This window comes from Peromyscus maniculatus, chromosome 1 (assembly GCF_049852395.1).
Source record: "Peromyscus maniculatus bairdii isolate BWxNUB_F1_BW_parent chromosome 1, HU_Pman_BW_mat_3.1, whole genome shotgun sequence".
Lineage (NCBI taxonomy): Eukaryota > Metazoa > Chordata > Mammalia > Rodentia > Cricetidae > Peromyscus > Peromyscus maniculatus.
The window spans coordinates 442492-454327 of NC_134852.1; the positions used below are offsets into that span (position 1 = coordinate 442492).

At 38.5% G+C, this 11836-nt stretch overlaps 1 pseudogene; it reads left to right on the top strand.

Moving 5' to 3' along the window:
• Positions 1-11558, top strand: part of LOC143271863 (vomeronasal type-2 receptor 116-like) — a 34685-nt pseudogene extending 23127 nt beyond the window's left edge.
• Positions 11559-11836: the final 278 nt, after the last annotated feature.

Here is an 11836-nt window from a genome sequence, read left to right on the forward strand (position 1 = left end):
CCATTTAATAATGAAAAACTAAATGTACAGAATAAAGAAAGAATACTAAGAGCAGGAATAAGGAAAAAGACCAAGTGACTTATAAAGGCAAACGTTCCAGAATAACACCTGATTTCTCAATGGAGATTTGAAAGCCAGAAGCACTGGAACTGATGTAATGCAGACACTAAGAGACCATGGATGCCAACCTAGACTAATATACCCAACAAAATTTCCAATCTTTATAGACAGATTGAAGAATACATTCCAAGACAAAACCAGATTTAAACAATACATATCCACAAATCCAGCACTACAGAAAGCACTAAAAAATTCCTACCTCACTTCAAAGCTCTAATATAGAGCTAGAGTTATAAAAACAGCTTGATACTGGCATAAAAACTGACATGTGGACTAATGGAACCGAAGTGAAGACCATGACATTAATCTGCACAACTATGAACATATGATTTTTTGCAAAGAAGCCATTAACTGTACAATGGAGAAAAGAAAGCATCTTCAACAAATAGTGCTGGCATAACTGTATGTCAACATGACTGCTGATAGATCCATATCTTTCACCAGGCTCCAAACTTAAGCCCAAGTGGAACAAAGACCTCAACATTAATCCAGCAACTCTAAACATGTTAGAACAGTAAATAGGAATTAGTCTTGAATTGGCATAGGAGATCACTTCCTAAACATAACACCAGTAGCACAGACACTGAGAGCAACCATTAATAAATGGGACCTCATGAAACTGAGAAGCTTTGTAGGGCAAAGGACACAGGCAATAAGATGAAACGACAGCCTACAGAATGGGAAAAGTTCTTCACCAACCCCACATCTGACAGAGAGTTGATATCCAGAATATATGAAGAAGTCAAAAATTTAGACATCAAAATACCCAAGAGTCCAATTAAAAAATGGGCTATAGAGCTAAACAGAGAATTCTCAACAGAAGAACCTCAAATGGCTGAAAGACATTAAGGAATTGCTCAACATCTTTAATCATCAGGAAAATGTAGGATAAAATGACTCTGAGATACCATCTTACACCTGGCAGAATGACTAAGGTCAGAAATACTCAAGAAAGCTTATGTTGGATAGGATGTGGAGCAAGGGGAATACTCCTACACTGTTGGTGGGAATGCAAGCTTGTATAACCACTTTGGAAATCAATGCAGTGCTTTCTTAGAAAATTGGGAATCAACCTCTCTCAAAATCAACCTCCCAGCTATACCACTCTTTACCATATACCCAAGGAATATTCAATCATACCACAAGGACACATGGTCAATATGTTCATAGCAGCATTATTTGTAATAGCCCGAACCTGGAAACAACCTAGATGCCCATTAACTGAAGAATGGATAAATAAAATATGGTACAGATACACAATGGAGTACTACTCAGCAGAGAAAAAACAATGACATCATGAGATATGCAGGAAAATGGATGGAACTAGAAAATATCATCCTGAGTGAGGTAACCCAGACTCAGAAAGACAAACATGGTATGTATTGACTCATAAGTGGATACTAGATGTAAAGCAAAGGATAACCAGACTGCAACTCACAACTCCAGGGAGGCTGCCTAGTAAAGAGGACCCTAAGAAAGATACAGGGATCATGCAGTGACAGAGAAATGGAAGAGATCTACAGGAGCAAACTGGATGTGAGGGGAAGTAATGGAGGGCAAGGGAGGGGGAAAGTGAGCTTAGGGGAACAGGAGGTACCAGCTCGGTCAGGAACAGAGTGGTAGAACAAGGAAAGAGACATGATGATAAATGAAGGCCCCATGGGAATAGGAAGAAGCAGAGTGCTAGAGAGGTCCCCAGAAATCCACAAAGATACCTCCACTATAGACTACTGGCAATGGTCAAGAGAGTGCCTGAGATGACCTACTCTGATGATGGGATGGCTGCACACCCTGGCTGTCATGATAGAACTCTCATCCAGTGACTGGTGGAAGCAGATGTAGAGATCCACAGCTAATCCCCAGGTGGCATTCCAGGAGTACAACCTGAGAGAGAGGGAGTAGGGATGATATGAGTAAGAGATATCAATACCATGATTCGAAAAAGCACAGGGACAAATAGCCAAACTAGTGGAAACACATGAACTGTCAACCAATAGCTGAGGAGCCCCCATGAAAATGGACCAGGCTCTCTGAATAAGTGAGACAACTGATGAGCTTGAACTGTTTCGGACCCCCTCCCCACACACAGTGGGATTGGGACCTGTCCTTGATGCATGAGCTGGCTTTTTGGAACCTAGGGCCTTTTTGAGACACATTGCTCAGCATTGGTGTAGGGAGGAGGCAACTGAACCTGCCTCAATGGAATCTACCAGGTTGGGCTGAATCCCCAGGGCAGACCTTGCCTTGGAGGAGGTGGGAATGGGGGGTATATTGGGGGGTTAGGTTGGTGGATGGCAGAAGGGAGGACAGGGGAATCCATGACTAATAGGTACAATTAAATTAATTATAAAATAAAAATATTTATAAAAACAATCCCAGCACTTGGGAGGCAGACACAGGCAGATCTCTGTGAGTTCAAGGCAAGACTGGGCTACAGATTGAATTCCAGGAAAGGCGCAAGCTACACAGAGAAACCCTGTCTCGAAAAACCAAAATAAATAAATAAATAAAAGAAAATATAAAATTAATAAACCTCCATATACTCGGTATTTGCTATCCAGAGTCTAGGCTTGGTGCCTCAGTGCTCAAGGGGCAGCACATCTTGTCTGTTCGGGGCACTCGAGCTGTGGTAGCATCTGATGCCCTTGAAACCTGCTGTGCTTCCTGCACTGACTCCCTGCATTTCCAGCATCGCAGGCAAGGGCTAGGCAGTGATGGATCCATGTCGATGTTCACTCTGACCAGGCTGCTGCATTTCCAGAAAACCAAATACAAAAGGTGAGCAGTTGAGCTGGGGGGTGATAGACAGTGGTCAGGTCGCAGTACCAGTCAGAGCCTTAAATATAAGTATGTTCAATGACATACTGAAAAAAGAATTCAAAGAATGATTATAACAATGTTCCACAATGCCAAACAGGACACAAATCACCTTCAGGATAATGTAATGAGATTAAAAACTTACACGCACAAAGGAACTGAGAGAATATATGACAGATGCATTCCTAAATGTACAAAATTATGAAAAAGTCAAGCTAAAATATGCAAAGGAAATAAAATAAATCCAAAATATCTCAGGAAAACTTTTCTCCAGAGGAATATTTAAAGTTGAAGACAAGTTGGCAGCCTTGAAGACCAAGCAGAATAATTAGAAAACTGAAATTGTGACAAAGATAAAAATTAGGATAAATGAAATATGTATAGGACCAGGGAGTGGGTTACCATTAAACAATCAAATTTACAAACAATGGGCAGAAAAGAAGAAGAAGGACTCACAATGACATCAACAGTATATCCAGTAAAATACAATGGGAATTTTCAAAATATAGTGAGACAGGTGGCCATCTTGAGGCAGGGCATTTAATATCAGAAAAGAAGCTTCCTGTCACATATCTTACTTAAAATTTGATTTATGCATATAAAGGAAGGAAATTATCAGTTGCAGAGAGGGAAACCCATTTCATAGAAAGGCCCCTTCTAGTTAACATCAGATTTCTTCATGAACTTTCTTAAAAGGGGAGAGTAACAGTGATGTAATCCAAGTAGCTAAAGATGTTACTATACCCAACAAAGTTATTTATAGTCAAAGGAGGCTGTGAGTCTCTTCAGGGGTATATGCTTGAGTGCATGTGGAATTTATCGAAACCAAAAATGGAGGGCACACTTGAGAGATATTTTCACTTCACTTGAAGTAGGAAGATCAATTTGCTACCCAGATCTTTGAGATAGGGAGATAGGCCTTATATTAGGTGACGGTGGTACATGCCTTTAATCTGAGCACTCAAGAGTCAGAGACAGAGGGATGTTTGTGTTCTAGGCCAGTCTCTTTTACAGAGAGAGCTCCAGGACAGCCAGAGCTACAAGGAGAAACCATGTCTCTAAAACAAAACCCAAAAAAGAAGAAAAAGGAAGTCATGCATGTAATTGGCATCTTTTAACCTGAGAAAAGACACATCTTTTATCAGGAAATTAAGTTGGAAAGACACAACTTAGAATTACATCATTTGATTTTGAAAGTCCCCCTCTGTGCTGGAAGCCTATATGAGGACAATTAAAAAGGAAACTTGTGTTCTTTGCTCTCTCTCATCTTTCTAGCAAGTCTATTTCTTCACTGGCATTAGAACCATCTATGGTATTTAAGTGTTTTCTGAAGATCAGCTCACACATTCCACATCACAGAATGAGAAGTTTCTACATTATTTATTGTCTTTGATGCCTAGTGATTTCTAGATTAGCTAGACTGCATCCTAGAAGACTTTCTAATAAATTGTGTGAATCTGTATATATGTATATGTGTGAGAGAAAGACAGAGAAACAGATTGAGGGAGAGAGAGAGGCAGAAAGATTCATTCTGTAAGTTCTTTAAGGACTTTAACAAATACTAAGACATATCAATGTTCCATGATATATATGAGTTTTAAGAATTCATAACCACTAACATTTCTATGAAAGACACTTGAAGAACTACTACACACTGAAAAGTAAGATAAATATGAGTGGTCAAAGAAGAGAAAGACAGCAACCATTACAAAACCAGATAGAAAATCAAATGTTATCAAACTGTATCAAATATTGCAATAACAAAATGGGCAATAATTAGCAAATAATTATCAATATAAAATTAATGTCAATCTTTACATTCTCTAATCATAATACATGAACAAAAAGATTGTTTTGTCAAACCAACATTCATTTTTTCTTCTAAAAACAAACCTTACTTACAGATGTAGAGAGATTCCTTCTGTAAATATGGAGGGAAAGATTTTTAAAGAAGTAGCATATTATAAAGTAAATCAGAGGCTAAACACTTGGATGGACATGGTGGAAAAATTCTCAAATAAACACTGACTAATATAAGTCAACAACACAACAGAAAGTTTTGTCCCTGTGACAAATATAGCTTCATTCCAGGGATACAGGGATGGTTCAGCATATGCAGGTCAGCTAAGTAAATGGGGCACATAAATAGATTCAAGCATAGGACTACATTATTATCCAAATGTGTGCAGAATGTGCTCTTAACAAAGTCCAGTTTCCAATCAGATTTAAAAGTTACAAAAAAACCAAAAACCTAACATAATAGAAGGAACACATCTTGACTTATTGAACTTTTCTTTTTCATTAAATAATTTTTCCCAGCCCAATCACATAAGAGGATTTTCCTATGGCAATCTTATTGACACCATTATATTACAGGAAGAGAAACTCAAAGAATTGCAATAAATTCCTAGTGAGGCCAGGTGTATGTGGTGGTGCATGTCTGTAATCAAACTTTTGGTTTTAGAGGCAGGCAAACCTTCTCAGTTTATGGCCAGTGTGGTGTACATAGTGATTCCATGTGAGCTAGGGTTGCATATATAGACCCTCCCTCAAAAGAAATGAGCAAAAATTAGACAGTGTTGATTTTTTTCTAGTTACATCCACTTGCTTTAAAATTTCATGATATCATTGTTTTTTGCTGCTAATTATGTAAATGTATCACATTTCCTTTATCCATTCTTTGCATGAGGGTCACCATCCTGAGTGAGTTAACCATGACCCAGGTACAGAAACATGGGAAGTGCTCACTCATTAACTGAACATAAGATGTAAAGAAAATGATAACACTTGCACCAGAGAAGTAAGTTAAAAATGACATAAAGAGGGACACATGTATCACCTTAGGAGGGGAAATTGCTGGAATCTCCTGAATAAACTGAGTGAACGGGACATGAGGTTTTGTGATGGCCCAGTTGGTGGAGGATGGAGAGGGAGAGCAATGAAAGATATATATTGAGAGAAGAGGTAATTATGGCATTATGGGGATAGGGAGAAAACTGGTACCAGAGAAACACCTAGGATTCTACAAGAAGGGCCCAGCTAAGATTCCTAGAAAGAGTACCTGAACAGGCCTTCTCCTTTAATCATAATGGTGAGTTTCCTAATTGTATCATGGAGTCTTCATCTAGTAACTATGGAAGCAGATGATTAGATGCACAGCCAAAAACTGAGCCAAAATCTGGGAGTCCAGTTGAATAGAGTAGGGATTATATGAGCAAGTGGGTCCAGATCATAACAGGTCAACCCACAGAGACAGGTGACCAGAGTAGTGGAAGCTGAGGGATTGTAGACCAACAGCTAGGGAGCCTTCATGGGACTTAACTAATCCCTGTGCATGTGGGTTATAAATGTATAGCTTGGTCTGTTTGTATTCCCTTGCAGTGGGCCCAAGATCTATCATTGGCACATAAACTGTCTTTTTAGAACCTATTCCCTATGATGGGATTAATCACCCTGCTTGATGAAGGTGGGTGAAGCTTGGTCCTTCTTCAACTTAGTATGCCATGCTATGTTGACTCTAATGGAAGGCCTTACCCTTTCTGAGGAGTGGGTGTTGTAGTAGAGAGGAATGGTGGAGAGGGAACTGGATAAGAGGAGGGAGGGGAAACTGTGGTTGGCAAATAAATTAAATAATTTAATGAAGAATAAAAAAGAAATTGGATGAGAAGATACATTTTCTCCACTCACCTTCAAAATAGTCCTTAATATCATAGCAAGTACAAGAAGAAATGATAAACATGAAATACAGAAACAAGGAAAGAAATGTGCCCACTTGTAGCTTACACCTTTAATTCTAGCATTCAGGAGGCAAGAGAGTCAGATCTCTATGTGATCTTAGTTAACCTACTATATATAGCTAGTTGAGATATACCAATAATACTTTGTGAAACCCTGTTTCAAGAAAACCACCACAAAAAGGATATTTGTAGTTAATCACACTGTGGAGAACATGCAAGAGGCCTTGCATCAGAGACATTCCGGTTCTGACACAGAACTCAATACTCAACAAAGGATGGCATGTGAGCACCTGATCATCAGCAGCTGTGTTAAACAGTATATAGATCCCTATCACCAGGTTTTTGATTATATAAAATTTTTATATTTTAAATTTTAAGAAATCCAAAAATTAACTTTCAACAATCTCACTTTTATTCCAGTTCCCCAAATATTTGCTGGCATTATATGGCCCTTTCACCTCAGGAAACATTCCACCTTTCAGTTCAATGCATATTAGTTCAACACTTTGTCACCAGAAATACACCAGGCTCTGCCTAATTAGCTGTGATTCTCTTTACACTCTGTTTGTCATGCTTTGCAGTGCTATTTATTGGAGTCATGTTTGCTGTCAGAGATTTGAAGAGATATTTCCCATGTTTCTGATATCCATTTATCCTACTTTGTTGCACTGTTGCTGTGATTAAACACTGACCATAAGGAAACTCAGGAGGAAGGGTTGATTAGGTTCATTGGTTACAGTAAATGGAAGACAAAGCAAGGATCTGGATTCTTCAACTAAAGTATAGACCCGAAAGGAACATTGTCTACTGCTTTGCTCTGGTTGATTTCTCCTATAGCCCTGCCTAGGGACAGCACTGCCCACAGTATACTGGGGACTCATACATCAATTATGCAGTAATAAAATGCATAAATATTATGACAGCCGCCTAGTTCAATGGAGAGAAATATTTTAGTTACACTTCTCTCTAACTTTTGTAATGTACTTTCTGTCAAGGGGAAATTAACTAGAAAATTCAGTTTGCAAGCTCTATGGTGTTTGCCCACAGCAAAGAACCCATTCTTATTCCTAAATTTCTAAGATTGGGAAGCTACTCAACTTACATCAGATTGTTTATATACATTTGCTTATAGCATGAATTTTAAAAGTTTTATTAATAAAACTAAACTTAAGGCCAGTTATTGGGGTGAACACTGGAAGATCAGAGAGACAGAACAAGACACAGCTAACCTCACCTTGACAACTTCTCAGCTGATCTTGTTTCCTCAGACTGGAAGCCTCTGTGTTCTTATATCCGAATAGCTCTCAACTGAACTGTTCTGCTCAAAACCTAAAAGCTTAACGAGCCAAATGCTTAACCAGCCAAATGCTTCTTGTTCCTGATTTTCATACCTTATATATCTATCTGCTTTCTACCACCATGCCCTGAGATGAAAGGCTCACTTTCTGGGATTAAAGGCTTCAAACAACATGCTTGGCAGTATCCTTGAAAACATGGATTTCTGCCTAGCTCAGCCTCCCAAGTGCTGGGATTAAAGGCATGTGCTACCACTGCCTATCCTCTGTGTTTAATATTGTGGATGTTCTGACTCTGACCCCAGATAAGTTTATTAGGGTGCACTATATTTTGGGGAACACGATACCACCACATTTGCTTGTTTGGCATTATAAAATATACTAAGTTTAATGTGGTCACTCATTTGGTATACATAAAATAAGCTCATTGGTATTTCTTCATACTAATATAATTTTGTTATGGAAGAAGTAAGTAAAAGTCCTGATATCAGCATATGTGTAATTTTCCTCAGATGCCACCCTCTGTGTGCAGTGCTGATTGTGGTCCTGGATTCAGAAAATTCATGCAGAAGGGAATTTCTGCCTGCTGTTTTGATTGCATCCCCTGCCCAGAAAATGAAGTTTCTAATGACACAAGTGAGTGCTTGCTGTTAGATAAATCCTTCACATAGAACATCCTCTCCCAAACACACTGGGATGATCAAAGTTTCTAAAAGATGTGTGTAAAAATAAACCATATCACTTTCCCAAGTTAGTTTTGATAATACTATGATCATTAACAATGTCACTTTAAGCAACATGTTATGCCATGACATACATCTTTGACTCCTTGAAAATCCATGGCAGGTGGCCTTTTCTCATAGAAATTTTGATAATCAAACCACAATGTGAGGGAATTCCTTAGAAGGTCTTTACTAGTGACTAATCTCCTTTGAAACTACAAGTAGATTAGATTCTAATCCCGAAATTTTATTAATATTTATTTTTTATATTTACATCTTTGTAATTTTATAATTTTATAAGTTGGTAGGCACCATGTATATGCAGGGAATCAATGGAAAAGCAACTAGGGCTTCTGATCCCTTGAACTCTGCAATGTGGGTTTTAGAAACCAAATATAAGCCCTCTGTCTCTGTAAGATTAATGAAGAGTAGAAACAAATTCTTGGGAAATAATAAGAAACTGATCAGTATGATACAAAGGATTTCAAGCTATATCCAGAGATCCCCCTTTCAAAGTATCAATGTGATTTGAAATCTAGAGGAGTGTGGAGAATTATTCCCACATAAAGTAGAAAATATGGAGTACTATAATCAGTATTTTTATATACAGAAATGTTAATAAAGTAAAAAGTAGAAGACACAATGGTTTTGAATGATAGCAACCAGCTACAGTTATCCAAATGGTGTTGCCACCTACACAGCCCATGTTCGTCAAATGATTATTTAGAGTTGGTTATATAATAATGGCTTAATTGGAGGATTTGTGCCACTGTGGATGAAGACTTGGAGGCCTCTTATATGCTTAAGCCATACCAAGTGAGACAGTTTTCTTCCTGTTGCCTATGGATCAAAGATGTAAAATGTTCAGCTTCTTCTCCAGAACTATGTCTGCATGCTTAGCATCATGTCCCCCCATGAATATAATGGACTGAGCCTTTGAACTATAAGCCACTCAATCAAATGTTTTCCTTTGTAAGAACTACTGGGGTCATGGTTCTCTTCACAGCAATAGAAATGATAACTAAAACTATTATATTCCTAAAGCTAGTCACCAATGTCTATTCCCTTATTTGGGCACTTCCTCCTCCTGAGGCTGACTATCAAGGTCCAGCATTCAAAGTATTGAAGTCCAGCTTCCAAAAACTCTGTTTTTTCTGTCCCAATTAAACTGTCAAATCAAAATTAAACACTTCAACCTAACCAGGGGCTTCACTTTCATCTTTATAAACTGCCAATTTTAAAGAGGCCATGTCTATGTCTTCTCTATCCAGAGCAGTTCTTTGTCCTCCATGGCCAAAAACCTCCTCCCCCTGTTTCTTTTTGTTTTCCTCTTCTCCTTCATTCTCTATCTCTTGGTTCTGTCTCCTATTCCCTGCTCATTTTTCTTTGGGTCAAATAAATCTACTTTGTGTTGGCATGCGATGTGTGAATTCTAAGTGTCCCTACAGATTTTGTTTAGGATTTCTTCTATTTCAATGGATTTGGGCTAGTAAATTCAAACTAGAAAACATATCACAGGAAGTATCCCAATAGAAGACAAAGTCTGCATCTATTATAGGAAGAAAATATATAACATAGATAGAAAGACATTAGGAGGCACTATAACCATGGGATCTGATACTTTAAAATACACTCTGTGCAAAATAATAGTTAATGATTTTACCCTCTGTCAATTCACCTTTTTAAGTCATGTACTGAAAATATCTGTGCTTTCTGATAACATAACAAATGACATCACCCACACATCATAAATTAGACAATACACGGTGTGTTTGGTTTCATTCCCCATAGAGATAATGAATGAGTATTATGAAATGGAAGCATTGTTATTCAGCAATGTCCTTCCACTCCATTCTCAGAAACAAATGCAGAGAGTGCAATGTTACTTCAGCACATTCAATTGAAATATCCAGTCAATAAATGGCTAAAGTTGCATTAATCATAATTTCCTTTCTCCATCAGATGTCGAAAAATGTGTGAGGTGTCCAGAGGACCAGTATGGTAACAGAGAGCAGAACCAGTGCCTTCCCAAATCTGTGGTCTTTCTGACCTATGAAGACCCCTTGGGAAAGACTCTTGCCTCAATAGCCTTGTGCTTCTCTGCATTCACAGTGCTTGTTCTTGTGGTCTTTGTCAAGCACCATGACACTCCCCTTGTGAAGGCAAACAACCAGAATCTTAGTTACATCTTGCTCATTTCACTCATGTTTTGTTTTCTGTGCCCCTTGCTCTTTATTGGCCATCCCAGGTTAGCTACCTGTATTCTACAGCAAATCACATTTGGAGTTGTATTCACTCTGGCTATTTCCACTGTGCTGGCCAAAACAGTGACTGTGCTTTTGGCTTTCATAGTCATAGCCCCTGGAAGAAGGATGAGGTTCTTCATGATTTCAAGGGCACCCAATTACATCATTGTCATATGTACCCTTATCCAAATTATTGTCTGTGCAATATGGCTGCTAGTCTCTCCTCCCTCTATTGACATTGATGCACACTCTGAATATGGCCAAATCATCATTGTGTGCAACAAGGGCTCAGTTACTGCATTCTACTGTGTCTTGGGATACCATGGCTTTCTTGCCTTTACAAGCTTTATTGTGGCTTTCTTGGCCAGGAATCTCCCTGACAAATTTAATGAAGCCAAATTGCTGACCTTCAGCATGCTGTTGTTCTGCAGTGTGTGGATCACCTTTCTCCCTGTCTACCACAGCACCAAGGGCAAGGTCATGGTGGTGGTGGAGGTCTTCTCCATTTTGTCCTCAAGTGCAGGTCTGCTGGGATGCATCTTTATCCCCAAGTGCTACATAATTTTGTTCCAACCTGAGAGAAATTCTCTTCAAAAGTTAAGGGAGAAAACATCTTCCTGAACACTCATTTCATAAAATGTTACTGACAAGTATAGTGATGGTACAGAGACACCAGTTGTGATACAATGCATGATGTACGTATTAGCTATCTATTCTCTTTGTTTCTTCTATGATAATGTCCAGAAATGTCAGGTGTACTACTTTTCTATACTTTGTATCCTATAATGTTCCACTCCAACACATATTTAACAAGACCTACTTCCTGGAGATTAGTGCATAAGGGATGTGTTCTTTTATTTCTCTAATACAAAGTAATACTTGAAATAAACTCAGAGTAA